Source organism: Pocillopora verrucosa, chromosome 1, assembly GCF_036669915.1.
Source record: "Pocillopora verrucosa isolate sample1 chromosome 1, ASM3666991v2, whole genome shotgun sequence".
Lineage (NCBI taxonomy): Eukaryota > Metazoa > Cnidaria > Anthozoa > Scleractinia > Pocilloporidae > Pocillopora > Pocillopora verrucosa.
The window spans coordinates 35,202,469-35,218,174 of NC_089312.1; the positions used below are offsets into that span (position 1 = coordinate 35,202,469).

A 15,706-nucleotide genomic window follows, 5' to 3' on the forward strand; every position below is an offset into this window, starting at 1 on the left:
GTTTTGGCGAAATTTGACGAAAACCGGTCAAATCCATATACCCTATAAATTCGCTCAAAGGGGTTGTATTCCTTCCAAAATAAAATGCGAGATTTTAGCTCATAAAGGTTCGCAAATAACACATGCCACGCGACGCGGCCTTCGAAGGTGGGACGTAACAACCGCCTCTGTAATGAGTTGTCATTACCACCAAGAACCAAGAACAACAAACATTTGATGAGTTCTTTCTAACAAACACTCCAGCTAATGGGGAATGTTAAATGACCAAGATGCACGTGCTACAATATACAAAAGTCTGTCAGTGTGTGTTACTAGATATCTAATTCAATTTTCACTTTCATGAAAACGCTCATCCACTTGATTCAAGACGAATTCAATGCTGTGGCGTAGGTAGTTCTTCAAATGATCCATCTTCAGTCGGCAGAGAGCGAACTATGGAGGGATGTGTCATGAATGAGGGCATGGAATCAAGTGACGATTCATGAAAAACAAGTCAAATTATAGCCCTGCTGAGTGATTGAGCCGAAACGACGAAACGGCATAATGAAACGGTGAAACGACAAACGATGACAAACAGATGTGGTCGGTGATGAGTCGAATTCGTAAAAACGACGAGTCGAAGAGGCCAGCCGACGAAACGAACAGACAAGACGACGAGACAAACTCCCAAACAGATGAGTCGACGAATTCTTAAAACGGCGAGTCGAACTGGCAATTCGACATGTCGAACTCGGAAAACAACGAGTCTATTAGAAGTATCGGTGCGGAAATGATGAAATGCCATAACGAAACGATGAGTCCAACATTTTGACCCCAATCTACCTTCATATTTTGGTATCAACCATCTACTGCTCAGTTTCCTTCCGTGTATCTCTTTAACCCTTTACACCGTAACATCGGTATGCATATTCTCCATACTGCTCTCTAATCAAGAGCTTCATTAGTTGGTGATCATTTTCTTTCTATTTGTGACCTTAATGTGTGAATTGAAGGAGAAATTCTCCTTATTGTAAGAAGAAATTAGATGCTACTCACTCTTACAATTTAAAGGGTTAACATGTAAAGAGGCCCAGCGTAAACCGAGTATCAGAGAAGGGATTTGAAAATCTCCTCGGGATCGCTCATCAGTTCCTCCTCGATATATAATAGTTTGAATTGTATAGGTTCTTTCGATTTCTTAAATTTTTGAAAGATTAACGACTCACAGTCATTAAGTTATTTGAGAACCGTGAGCGGCAGTCGACCTCACGCAATTTCTTGGTATTCTGAGCCAGAGAAAACTGACTAATAGACATGAGATCTATAAATTTCTTCGAGATCGCTTAGCAGTTCCCCATCGACCTTTAATATTCTGGGTTGTACAGGTTCTCTCTGTTTCTGAAATTTTTTAAAGAAAAATTTGCGACTGTCGGTCATTTAGTAATTTAAGAGCCGTGACCGGAAGTCGACCTCACGCAAATTCCAAGTGTCAACATCCGTGGCTCCGTATCCTGAGAGAGCGTTAAACGAGCGCAACAAATGAGCTTTATTAATCCCCTCGAGATCGCTTCCTCGTTGACATATAATAGCTTAGATTGATTAGGTTATTTAGATTTGTAATATTTTTCAGAAAAATATCCGACTGCCTTTAATTGTTTGAAAACATTGACCGGCTGCCGCTCATACAACCAGAGCGTACAGTTAACGAAGAACAAAACATATCAACAAAAAGATCCTTAAGTGATACATTTGCTTTCATTTTGTGCCCGTTTCATGTACTTTTTTCGATCTTTATAGATCGCAAGTTTGTTTTTTCCAGCTCGAGGTTGGTTATAATCATGATTACAAACTTCGCTTCAATTACCGTCGATTTCTATCTAACTGTAGTCTTTTGAGTGCTGATTTGTCTGTGAATATAAAAATTTCGGTAACAAAAGAAGCGATTTCACCCATAAGATGTCGTCTGCAACACATACTTTGGCATACTGGAGCAGCCAATTTGAATTCTTTTATTACCCATTCCAACCTCCAGACCACGTTTCTCATTCTTATGACAAAGATTCTGCCTCTTGTCTTAAGAAATCTGAAATTGCGATTCTTTTAATAGGATTTGCAATTACTTCATTGCTTGCTAACAAGAACTCTCGTTCTTGAGAAAAAGAATTCCCGATTCTTGTGGCAAGAGTTTCGAAAATAGAGATTCTTCTCAAGATATTCAAGTATAATGCAATCTTCTTGAACTGCAATCAAATTATTCTTGTGACAAGAGGTTTGGTTCTCGTAAGATAAAATGCGATTTAAGATTGCTTCATATACTGGATAAAATGCGATTTAAGATTGCGTCATATGCTGGATATTTGAATAAGTTATCTAATCATTGCGATTCCTCAAGGAGTCCTTTCTTAACCAACCGTTCCATCGAGTAATTGCATTTTGATAATCTAACCTCCTCTCTTTAAAACTTTTCATCCATAAATGAAACACAAACACCCACGACCAAATGCTATCAAATATTTGTTTATCTCTTTGGCGTCACGAGAGAGTTTAGGTTAAGAGTTCAGTTCTGCCTTAGAGAGTCAGAATATTGTATTCCTACATAATTACACGATTGTCTTAAATACTGGCTATTCCTAAATTCTTCTCGATAAAACTCTCGTTGAATAAAGCTATATAAAGAATGGTTCCTGATCTAATGTATTCAGCACAGAAAGGGATTTCCAACAGAAATAACATACCGTCAGATGGGAAGTGTCTTAAAAAAAAACCCTCAGGTATACATTACCCGAGAGGGTATACAAGAGATTAAAAAAACCCTCAGGTATACACTACCCAAGAGGGTATAGAAGAGAATAAGAATAACCCTCAAGTATACGCTACCCAAGAGGGTATGCAAGAGATTAAAAATAACCCTCAGGTATACACTACCCAAGACGGTAGGGTTAGGGTTAGGGTTACATGTTAGGGTTGCATGTAAGGTCATTGGGAACAAATGCACACGTATGAATATCGTCTTACGCGACTGCCGATTTATGAGGGTTAAGAAAAGGTTAAAAATAACCCTCAGGTATACACTACCCAAGAGGGCATAGAAGAGATTAAAAATAACCCTCAGGTATACACTACCCAAGAGGGTATAGGAGACATTAAGAATAACCCGCAGGTATACACTACCCAAAAGGGTATAGGAGTGATGAAGAATAACCCTCGGGTATACACTACCAGAGAGGGTATGCAAGAGATTAAAAAAACTCTCAGGTATACACTACCCAAGAGGGTATAGCAGAGACTAAGAATAACCCTCGGGTATACACTACCCAAGAGGGTATGCAAAAGATTAAAAATAACCTTCAGGTATACACTACCCAAGAGGGTATAGAAGTGATTAAAAACAACCATCAGGTATTCACTACCCAAGAGGGTATAGAAGTGATTAGAAAAACCCTCAGGTATACACTACCGAAGAGAGTATGCATAAGATTAAAAATAACCCTTAGGTATACACTACCCAGGAGGGTATGCAAGAGATTAAAAAAACCCTCAGGCATACACTACCCAAGACAGTATAGAAGTGATTAAAAATAACCCTCAGATATACACTACCCAAGACGGTATAGAAGAGATTAAAAATAACCCTCAGGTATACACTACCCAGGAGGGTATGCGTAAGATTAAAAATAACCCTCAGGTATACACTACCCAAGAGGGTATAGAAGAGATTAAAAATAACTGTCAGGTATACACTACCTAAGAGGGTATAGAAGTAATTAAAAAAACCCTCAGGTATACACTACCCAAGAGGGTATGCATAAGATTAAAAAATAACCCTTAGGTATACACTACCCAGGAGGGTATGCGTAAGATTAAAAATAACCATCAGGTATACACTACCCAAGAGGGTATAGAAGTGATTAAAAATAACCGTCAGGTATATACTACCTAAGAGGGTATAGAAGTGATTAAAAAAACCCTCAGGTATACACTACCCAGAAGGATATGCATAGGATTAAAAATAACCCTTAGGTATACACTTCCCAGGAGGGTATGCAAGAGATTAAAAAAACCCTCAGGCATACACTACCTAAGAGAGTATAGAAGTGATTAAAAATAACCCTCAGGTATACACCACCAAAGAGGATATAGAAGAGATTAAAAATAACCCTCAGGTATACACTACCCAAGAGGGTATGCATAAGATTAAAAATAACCTTCAGGTATACACTACCCAAGAGGGTATAGAAGTGATTAAAAATAACCATCAGGTATACACTACCCAAGAGGGTATAGAAGTGATTAGAAAAACCCTCAGGTATACACTACCCAAGAGAGTATGCATAAGATTAAAAATAACCCTTAGGTATGCACTACCCAGGAGGGTATGCAAGAGATTAAAAAAACCCTCAGGCATACACTACCCAAGACAGTATAGAAGTGATTAAAAATAACCCTCAAGTATACACTAACCAAGAGGGTATAGAAGAGATTAAAAATAACCCTCAGGTATACACTACCCAAGAGGGTATGCATAAGATTAAAAATAACCCTCAGGTATACACTACCCAAGAGGGTATAGAAGTGATTAAAAATAACCGTCAGGTATATACTACCTAAGAGGGTATAGAAGTGATTAAAAAAACCCTCAGGTATACACTACCCAAGAGGGTATGCGTAAGATTAAAAATAACCCTTAGGTATACACTACCCAGGAGGGTATGCGTAAGATTAAAAATAACCCTCAAGTATACACTACCCAAGAGGGTATAGAAGTGATTAAAAATAACCGTCAGGTATATACTACCTAAGAGGGTATAGAAGTGATTAAAAAAAACCCTTAGGTATGCACAACCCAAAAGGATATGCATAGGATTAAAAATAACCCTTAGGTATACACTACCCAGGAGGGTATGCGTAAGATTAAAAAAACCCTTAGGCATACACTACCCAAGAGAGTATAGAAGTGATTAAAAATAGTCCTCAGGTATACACTACCCAAAAAGGTATAGAAGAGATAAAAAATAACCCTCGGGTATACACTTCCCAAGAAGGTATACGAGAGATTAAGAATAAACCTCAGGTATACACTACCCAAGAGAGTATGCAAGATATTAAAAATAACCCTCGAGTATATACACTACCCAAAAGGGTACAGGAGTGATGAAGAATAACCCTCGGGTATACACTACTAGAAAGGGTATGCATGAGATTAAAAAAACCCTCAGGTATGCACTACCCAAGAGGGTATAGAAGTGATTAAAAATAACCGTCAGGTATATACTACCTAAGAGGGTATAGAAGTGATTAAAAAAACCCTCAGGTATACAATACCCAAAAGGATATGCATAGGATTAAAAATAACCCTTAGGTATACACTACCCAGGAGGGTATGCAAGAGATTAAAAAAACCCTTAGGCATACACTACCCAAGAGAGTATAGAAGTGATTAAAAATAGCCCTCAGGTATATACTAACCAAAAGGGTATAGAAGAGATAAAAAATAACCCTCGGGTATACACTTCCCAAGAGGGTATACGAGAGATTAAGAATAAACCTCAGGTATACACTACCCAAGAGAGTATACAAGATATTAAAAATAACCCTCGAGTATATACAGTACCCAAGAGGGTACAGGAGTAATGAAGAATAACCCTCGGGTATACACTACTAGAGAGGGTATGCATGAGATTAAAAAAACCCTCAGGTATATACTACACAAGAGGGTATGCAAGAGATTAAAAATAACCCTCAGGTATACATTACCCAAGAGGGTATAGAAGAGATTAAAAAACCCTCAGGTGTACACTAACCAAGAGGGTATGCATAAGATTAAAAATAACCTTCAGGTATACACTACCCAAGAGGATATAGAAGTGATTAAAAATAACCGTCAGGTATACACTACCCAAGAGGGTATAAGAGTGATTAAAAAAACCCTCAGGTATACACTACCCATGAGGGTATGCATAAGATTAAAAAAAAACCCTCAAGCATACACTACCCAAGAGGGTATAGGAGTGATGAAGAATAACCCTTGGGTATACACTTCTAGAGAGGGTATGCATGAGATTAAAAAAACCCTCAGATATACACTACCCAAGAGGGTATAGCAGAGACTAAGAACAACCCTCAGGTATACAATACCCAAGAGGGTATGCAAGAGATTAAAAAACTCTCATGTATACATTACCCAAGAGGGTATAGAAGAGATTAACAAACCCTCGGGTATACACTACCCAAGAGGGTATGCAAAAGATTAAAAATAACCTTCAGGTATACACTACCCAACAGGGTATAGAAGAGACTAACAATAACCCTCAGGTATACAATACCCAAGAGGGTATGCAAGAGATTAAAAAACTCTCATGTATACATTACCCAAGAGGGTATAGAAGAGATTAACAAACCCTCGGGTATACACTACCCAAGAGGGTATGCAAAAGATTAAAAATAACCTTCAGGTATACACTACCCAACAGGGTATAGAAGAGACTAACAATAACCCTCAGGTATATACTACCCAAGAGGGTATGCAAGAGATTAAAAAACCCTCAGATATACACTACCCAAGAGGGTATGCATAAGATTAATAATAACCTTCAGGTATACACTACCCAAGAGGGTATAGAAGTGATTAAAAATAACTGTCAGGTATACACTACCCAAGAGGGTATAGAAGTGATTAAAATAACCATCAGGTATACACTACCCAAGAGGGTATGCATAAGATTAAAATTAACCTTCAGGTATACACTACCCAAGAGGGCATAGAAGTGATTAAAAATAACCCTCAGGTATACACTACCCAAGAGGGTATTGAAGAGATTAAAAATAACCCTCAGGTAAACACTACCCAAGAGGGTATGCATAAGATTAAAAAATAACCCTTAGGTATACACTTCCCAGGAGGTTATGCAAGTGATTAAAAATAACCCTCAGGTATACACTACCCAAGAGGGTATAGGAATGATGAAGAATAACCCTCGGGTATACACAACTAGAGAGGGTATGCATGAGGTTAAAAAACCCTCAGGTATACACTACCCAAGAGGGTACAGCAGAGGCAAAGAATAACCCTCAGGTATACACTACCCAAGAGGGTATAGAAGTGATTAAAAAAACCCTCAGGTATACACTACCCAAGAGGGGATAGCAGAGGCAAAGAATAACCCTCAGGTATACACTACCCAAGAGGGTATAGAAGTGATTAAAAAAACCCTCAGGTATACACTACCCAAGAGAGTATGCATAAGATAAAAATGACCCTTAGGTATACACAACCCAGGAGGTTATGCAAGAGATTAAAAAACCCTCAGGCATACACTACCCAAGAGAGTATAGAAGTGATTAAAAATAACCCTCAGGTATACACTACCCAAGAGGGTATAGGAGTGATGAAGAATAACCCTCGGGTATACACTACCAGAGAGGGTATGCATAAGATTAAAAATAACCCTCAGGTATACACTACCCAAGAGGGTATGCAAGAGATTAAAAAACCCTCAGGTATACACTACCCAAGAGGGTATAGAAGTGATTAAAAAGAACCGTCAGGTATACACTACCTAAGAGGGTATAGAAGAGATTAAAAATCACCTTCAGGTATACACTTCTTAAGAGGGTATGCATAAGATTAAAAATAACCCTCAGGTTTACACTACCCAGGAGGGTATGCAAGAGATTAAAATAACCCTCAGGCATACACTACCCAAGAGAGTATAGAAGTGATTAAAAATAATCCTCAGGTATACACTACCAAAGAGGGTATTGAAGAGATTAAAAATAACCCTCAGGCAAAGACTACCCAAGAGAACTTAGAACTTAGAACTTTATTTTTATTTAGACACGGTAAATCTATCAGATAAAATAATAATATTATTACAATCTATTATTACAGTTACAATCTATTTTAATCTATATAAACATGATCTAAAATTTAAAAGTAAAATAGAAAAAAAAAAATAAGGAAATTCTGCTTTACATAGATGCCGTGTGTGTTTTGTCGATTCAGAGGAAGAAATTGCGACAACCATTTCGGAAGGATTGAAGTGATTTTGCTTGCCGCAATTCAGGGGACAAGCTATTCCATATAACCGCACCGTTATAGCTAAAGCTATTTTTTAGGAAATTGGTGCGAGGCAATGGAACAGCTAGTTTGTTTTCAGAGTTCCTTAGATTATATGGAGGATCATATTTAGTGAAAAGAGAACCAAGATAGTCGGGCGCAAGACCATGTATAGATTTATAGACCATGGTGGCCACTTGTATTTGTCGCTGAGTATCTAACCGTCTCCAGTTAAGTTGCACAAAAAGAGGATCAGCGCTTGTGTCATAACTGGAGAAGGTCAGAATACGGGCAGCCCGGTTTTGCAACTTTTGGAGCTTATTCGAAAGACCCTTGTTACAATGCCCCCAGACCTCGCTGCAGTAATTAAAGTACGGTTGAACTAAGACATTGAAAACGGACTCAAGCGTGGTTCGATTAACAAAAGGCCTACAACGTTTAATTGCTCCAATGCCCGATGCGATTTTCTTGGCTATTTTTTCAATGTGCATATTCCATGAAAGGTTTTCGTCAATATGTACACCCAGAGATTTGACTGAGCTAACTTGTTTAATTATGTCACCACCTATGATTAGTTTAGGGGAAGTATCGTGGGTACCTATCCTTTGCCGCGATCCAATTAACATGAATTCAGTTTTAGATGAATTTAGAGTCAATTTGTTTGCAGTGAGCCATGTGTTAACATTGGATAGGTCGTGATTCATAACATCATTGATCATTTCTATGTTGTTACTGGCAAAGGTGAGGTGAGTATCGTCGGCATACATACGTGCAACTGAATTAGACAGGCAATTAGGAGGAGGAATTAGAGGGTATAGAAGAGATTAAGAATAACCCTCAGGTATACGCTACACAAGAGGGTATGCAAGAGATTAAAAATAACCCTCAGGCATACACTATCCAAGAGGGTATAGAAGACAAGGCTGTGCTCTGGGAAAATTTTCAGGGCGCCCTTCGGGCGCCTAACCATGACAAGTAGGTCGCCCAGCCTTCCATGTTGGTCGCACGAATTGATTAATTAATTAATTAATAATTAATTGATTAATTAATTAATAATCCATTTTATAGTTGAATCGGTTAATAATTAACAATAAAAAAATCCTTATTCAAAGATTTTGATTCATGGATGGACTTCAAAGTTTATCTAGCTCTCATTAGAGAAAGTTACAGTGAATCGGGAAGCCTTCGTCATTGCAACTTACTATTTGCAAGAAAGTTAAAATTTTCAGAAAGTAGACGAAACCATTGATAGGATGTTTAATTAAAACTTGATTGCAAGTTTGTGCGACTTCCGGCCGAGGAAACCATTGCTGAATGACAATCTTTACTAATCCGTGACGAGTAGCGTTGTATACTTCTTACAGTTCCAGGGAATCCGCAGAATTGCCAAACAGTTTCATCTTTAATCTCTCTCGTTCAATATTCACTTCACCGGGCACGGGCGGCGGAGCGAGTTACTATATTTAGCAGTCACGTACTCTATTTTGGCGAACTTGTGATATCATAAAATCCTGTTATAAATTAACCACATACATGTTAAAACCGCTAAGAAAATTTCTTTGAAGATCACTAAAATAGGTTTCGAAACAAAAGGGTTCTTATATTAAAGTTTCATTTTCGTCAAATTTTGAGAACAAGTCGCCAAATATGGTGCTGATAAACATCTTGCATGCCACGGACGAAGCTAATTAAATAAACACAAATTTGCATCAAGGACGGTTTCGTTTTATTAAACACGCGCTCCACTGTTGAAACTGCTTTTCGGGCTAGCGGGAGCCAGGGAGCACGATGGAGTTTATTTTTGTTTCGTTCCGTTCCGTTTCTATACGTTTGCTGGTTTCGTTTCGAGTTTTCACACAAGCCGAAATCTATGCGCCCGGGCGGGCGACCGCTTTTCTTTTTCAGTCGCCCGAGACCAAATGTTAGTCGCCTGAGGCGACCGGGCGCCGTTAGAGCACAGCCTTGGAAGAGATTAAAAATAACCCTCAGGTATACACTACCTAAGAGGGTATAGAAGAGATTAAAATAACCCTCAGGTATACACTACCCAAGAGGGTATAGAAGATATTAAAAATTAATCCTCGGGTATACAGTACCCAAGAGGGTATGCAAGAGATTAAAATAACCCTCAGGTATACACTACTCAAGAGGGTATGTAAGAGATAAAAGATAATCCTCAGGTATACACTACCCAAGAGGGCACGAAAAATTAAGTTCACACTAATTTATATGAGGAAACCGCTCTTTGTCTGGACTCTTTCCTTTGACTGAAAGTTGAGGCATCCACTATTAACTTATATAATTATTATGCTTTATCAGTTCCCGAATGTCTTTGTCAAGCTCGGCCACTCTTGACTGACATCATTGCAATTTCCCATGATATTTCGACTGGAGGCTGGAGGCATTTCCCGCCTAAAGTGTACGATCGAGGGCGATTTGATTTACAGCATCAACAACAAGATTATGTTTTGAGACCACGCGGATCCATCTGCTGGATTTCTCCCTGTCTAATTAGTCCGGCACAGAGACCAATTGAAGATATAAAATGCATGTTGTTTGGTTACCTGGCGTTGAACGAACAGCCTTTGTTGGCGCGCTTGAGACCTGCTGGCGTGACAGAACGTATTGTAGTCATCGCGGAATCGACGAAACAATTCGTTCTTTGCAAAAGCTTTCGGCGTGATTTCACATTTACTTTTCGTTGGCACATACCAGTACTTTTTGGGGTCGAGATTTGATCCCGTAATTATAGAAAGCTCAGCCGATCGATCGAAGACTTCGGCCTCCATGATAAGATCGCGCCAAGTGATTTCAATGCCAGATTTCTTGTGTTTTCGTAATTGAAATTCGAGCATAGATGAAGTATTAGTTATTAGGTGAACCTTTAACTTACAATCAACAGGTTTAAGTAACCGCATAGACACCTACCGACCGCAAACGTTGATGTAATTCTCTACACTGATGACAGAAATATAGCGCCTCCGTACAATTCATGCTGCGAATTTTTTTCGGGGCCAAAGCTCCTCATGTTTTAGTTTGGTGTGTCTCAGACTTCTTCTTTAATAACAATACAAAAGCACAGTAAATTTTGTACTCACCGAGTAGACACTGACTTAGCAGTTTCCGAACACCTAAACACAGCTGAAAAATCTGAAACTAAAGTGAAGAGTTGTTTCATGAGCAGCGACCTTTGATGATAACATCAAAGGTCGCTGCTAACCTGATCAACAGCATGGCAAAAACTGAAAAGTATGTAAAATATGATTCTATCATACTACACTTTGTTCCCTAAGCGTTTGAAACATCAGGTAATGTATTTATATTAATGCTGCAGATTCACAGTGGCTAAACTTATCACTTTAGTGACTAAACAAGATAACAAATGGCCGTTCCCTCACGGCCGCCATATTGGTGCCCCTTGGAAAGGTATCAGCATGGCGTCCCCATACTAAAGTTCTATAAATTAATTTTATGACAGACATTTTTGGCGAATAAATCATCAGCGGAAAATCCTACAACCCTAAAACTAAGGGAAAATCGTTTATTGATCAATATTCTACATTAGGTCACTCTCTCAGCGTGAGTCATTCCATAAATTGATCAGTTTTAGATTTCGATTGCGCCATAGCGAAAAGCGAATATACTCACAGAGGACTTCGACGAAGGTACTTGTAGAAGAAAACAGATTTCAACCTTAGCTGGCAAAACCCATCCGTGAGTTTGGCGGAGGGCGATTAAGCTTTGTGCAGCTTTGTCCTTCTTATTATGATGAAACGGAACACGAATTTCAGAACTGAACCTTGCAAACCTTAAGAACTCAACACTGAGAACATTTATGTTAATTTTTAATTAGAACCCAGTATAAAACCGAATTCTGTTTATCTTATAAAAAGGCGTGTTTATTGACACAAGCACAGCTATTCGCCCCCGAAGGGTTTTTGGCCCCAGAGGGCCCAAAACCCGAGGAGGCACCTTAGGACTCCCCGCGTAATTGCCCCCGCAGGGTTTTTGGCCCCAGAGGGCCAAAAACCCGAGGAGGCACCTTAGGACTCCTCGCGTAATATAGAGGAAGACTGGAGAAGAGAGAATGTGGGTATTTTCGGTGGAAAGCGTACTCCGACATCCGTCAGAAGGAGGTCATCTCGGGTAGATTTCCGATTACGAAATCCGAGCTCGCCCGATGTTGTCTTCGTGATGAAGACCCTATTTAGCATATTAGACCCGCAAAACAGAGTAGAAACGAACACGTGCTTCGTTTTCGCTCATGACTTCGTATTAGCCGTAAGATATTTGCTTTTTTTTTTCGTTGCTTACCTTTATTACAGACTCCACAAAATTTCTGCGATGCCTCCTTTTCACGGATGGCCGATTACAACTACAACATAGTAACACCTCCACGAAATCTGTCAAAACTGAAAAAAACTGATTCTCAGAACTTCCCGTTAATTGTTTATTAAGATAATCGTCGAAGTGAAATATATCTATGTAGTAATTTTTATCTATGTAGAAGTCAGCTAAAAGAATTTTTAAAATGTACTCATGAGAAACTGTTTCTTGTAGATCTTTCCCTAAGTACGCTCTTGCGTTTAGAATTGAAAATCCTCATCTAAATATTGTAAAAATATTATCGTAGAATATTTTCAATGATGATCATGGCACAACGCAGATAGAGAAAATGTAATAGGTGAGACAAGTCACGGATTATCCCTGTCGGCAAAAGTAATATCGCCTGCTACATTATAGTCAAACTTAATATCCGTCCAATCGAGGTAATGTACAATTTTTTTTTATCAATTACCATATTAGAAATAACAACATATCGCTTAAACTCTGAACGTAACTGCGTTAAATTTATTTCATCAGAAATCCAAAGGTTTCCGGTGTTTTAAAATCCTCCTTTTGACAGATTTCGTGAAGATGTCATTACGTTGTAGTTGTCATCGGCCATCCGTGAAAAGGAGGCTTCAAATGTATTTTGTGGAATCTGTCCTATAGGTTAGCAACGGAAAAAAATGCAAATATCTTAACGCTAATACAAAGTCATGAGCGAAAACGAAGTAAGTGTTCCTTTCTACTCTATTTTGCGGCTCTAAAATGCGAAATAGGTCCTTCATGACAACATCGGGCGAGCTCGGATTTCGCCATCTGAAATCTACCCGAGATGACCTCTGGTGTTTTAACATCCTCCTTTTGACAGATTTCGTGGAGGTGTTACTACGTTGTAGTTGTAATCGGCCATCCGTGAAAAGGAGGCATCGCAACAATTTTTGGAGTCTGTAATATAGGTAAGCAACGGAAAAAATGCAAATATCTTGACGCTAATACGAAGTCATGAGCGAAAACGAAGCACGTGTTCGTTTCTACTCTGTTTTGCGGGTCTAATGTGCTAAATAGGGCTTTTATCACGAAGACAACATCGGGCGAGCTCGGATTTCGTAATCGGAAATCTACCCGAGATGAGATTTCGAGATTTCGAGTTAAGCGTCCCTGAAAAGCGTCGAGAAGCGTTTCCAAGTCCAACGGTAAGTGTGTATAGCATCTTTCTAAAAATTAAAGGTAGTTTTGAGTTTAAAAGGTGATCAAAATCCGTCAAAAGAGAAACAGTTGTGTGAAGTCTCGATCGAAGGCGGCGGAGGGTCCACAGCTCAGTCAGCTAACGTGAGAACAAAGAACTTGCAGCATAATTAAAGTATAACCAGATATCAAATACATGAAAAAGTTGAGCTTCTAACTCGTTTGCTTTGATGTTGGATTATTCTCAGAGTTTTAGAGTTTCTTCAGTCGGAGTCCACGCGACCATCAAAGTGTGAAAAGCGGGTGAAAAGCGCGGAGAGTGCTGTTTTGTGCTTAAAAGCTGTCTTGACTCATTTGTGTTATACAGAAGTTAATACAGAAATAATTTCACCGATGCTCAGAAGACGGTGTAAGTTTAACATTTTGACCGAAAGACTCGTTTCACTCCGATTTGTCAGCCGCAAATCAAGCTTATTGCACAAAGCCGAAAGACTCGGCAATTTCTGGATTTGTCAGAGGCAAGTCTCAACTTCGAACAACTGAAAGTAAACAGTAGTCAAAGAAAGGAAATTACTGGTTGTAACTAGGGATTTGACTTTTGATTATTTTCAGATTGATACTTACCACAATCGACGTGTTCAAGAGGTACGAAAACGCTGTTTGATCATTACGTGGGTGAGTGTCACATGTTTCCTCAGTTGGAACAAAGAAACGTTCAGTTATGTGGAAACGAAAAAGCCACTTTATGAATTCAGTGTTAAGTACCCCTGGAACTTATTCTTGTGCGTTGAATAGTTTCCTTGAGATATCATCCCATTTATTTTTACCCTATTTGTCAACACTAACTGCGCGAAATGAATTCACAGAACTCAAGAGGTACGAAAACGCTGTTTGATCATTACGTGGGTGAGTGTCACATGTTTCCTCAGTTGGAACAAAGAAACGTTCAGTCATGTGGAAACGAAAAAGCCACTTTTATTCACTTTATGAATTCAGTGTTAAGTACCCCTGGAACTTATTCTTGTGCGTTGAATAGTTTCCTTGAGATATCATCCCATTTATTTTTACCCTATTTGTCAACACTAACTGCGCGAAATGAATTCACAGAACTCCTGTGCAAGATACATTGAGTCACAAGGAAATGACAGATAGTTGAGAGAACTAAGGGAACCGCTTTGGGTATATTTACAACAACATTGCCCCTCGTTTTTGTCAAGAGATTGTAATGCGTGCTTCAGTCAGATTTTCGAGGAACAAACCTTTGGTGATCTTTCTTCAGAGGAAATGAATACATTTTCATCTCAGAGAATCTTTGAGTCATTTTGTAAGACCTGCCATGACAATGTAGCTCTCAAAAGCTTTATTTTGGTTAACTATGTGACAAGATCTGCATTACAAAAATGTCAATTGGATCACAATTCTTGGCCACATTTTATCTCTGCTATTCAAACTGAACCAGGAAAGTTGAATTGTCCTAATTGTAAAACCCCTACAGATGACCCAGTTTTAACCTATAGTTCACAGGCAAAATTTGTCTTTATTGAATTCTCTCCGGAAATTATGGATTTGATAAATTTGTGTGAAAATATGCATGTAGGCTCGAGTGAATATAAGTTAAAGGGGATGGTGCGTTGTTATAATGGACATTTTACCAGCGCAGTTCTTACTCAAGGGAACTGGACCCACATTGATGATCTTTGTGCAGGTGTTAAAGAATTTTGTAGTTTAGCTACCCTGAAAAGAAACTTTGCTAAAGGATGGTTCTTTGTAATTTAAGAAAGCATGAGCATGTTTAACATAGAAGTAGATCCTATGGCATACAGTAGTTAATGAATAGTAACAACATGACAGAGGAAGTTCAGTTGGGTGATTGTGAAATAAACCCATTAATCTCAAAGAGGGGACATTTTATGAATTCTATTCTAAGTGTCCCTAATATGTATTCCTGTGCAGTGGACACTTTTTTAGAAGTCTCATCCCATCTATTTTTACCCTATTTGTCTACACTGACTGTGCGAAATGAATTCACAGAACTCCTTTTCAACACGTGTAAAAGATACATTGAGTCACAAGGAAATGATAGAATGTTGAGAGAAATAAGGAAACCAATTTGGGTATATTTACAGCAACATTGCCCCTAGTTTTTGGCAAGGGATT

General features: G+C 38.7%; 1 protein-coding gene across 4 annotated transcripts in view; it reads right to left on the reverse strand.

The window, feature by feature from the left end:
- The window catches only part of LOC136277928 (uncharacterized), a 30,955-nt gene extending 16,559 nt beyond the window's left edge, over positions 1 to 14,396 (reverse strand). For 3 of the 4 annotated variants that reach the window (XM_066160845.1, XM_066160840.1, XM_066160831.1), the window contains exons 1-2: positions 11,684 to 11,879; positions 11,134 to 11,191 (exon numbers count right to left, since the gene is read on the reverse strand). The gene's annotated coding sequence lies outside the window, so the exon portion shown is untranslated. Of the gene's footprint in view, positions 1 to 11,133; positions 11,192 to 11,683; positions 11,880 to 14,173 lie in introns of those variants that run through there. The other variant, XM_066160836.1, reaches the window with a different exon arrangement.
- Between the last annotated feature and the right edge of the window lie 1,310 nt (positions 14,397 to 15,706).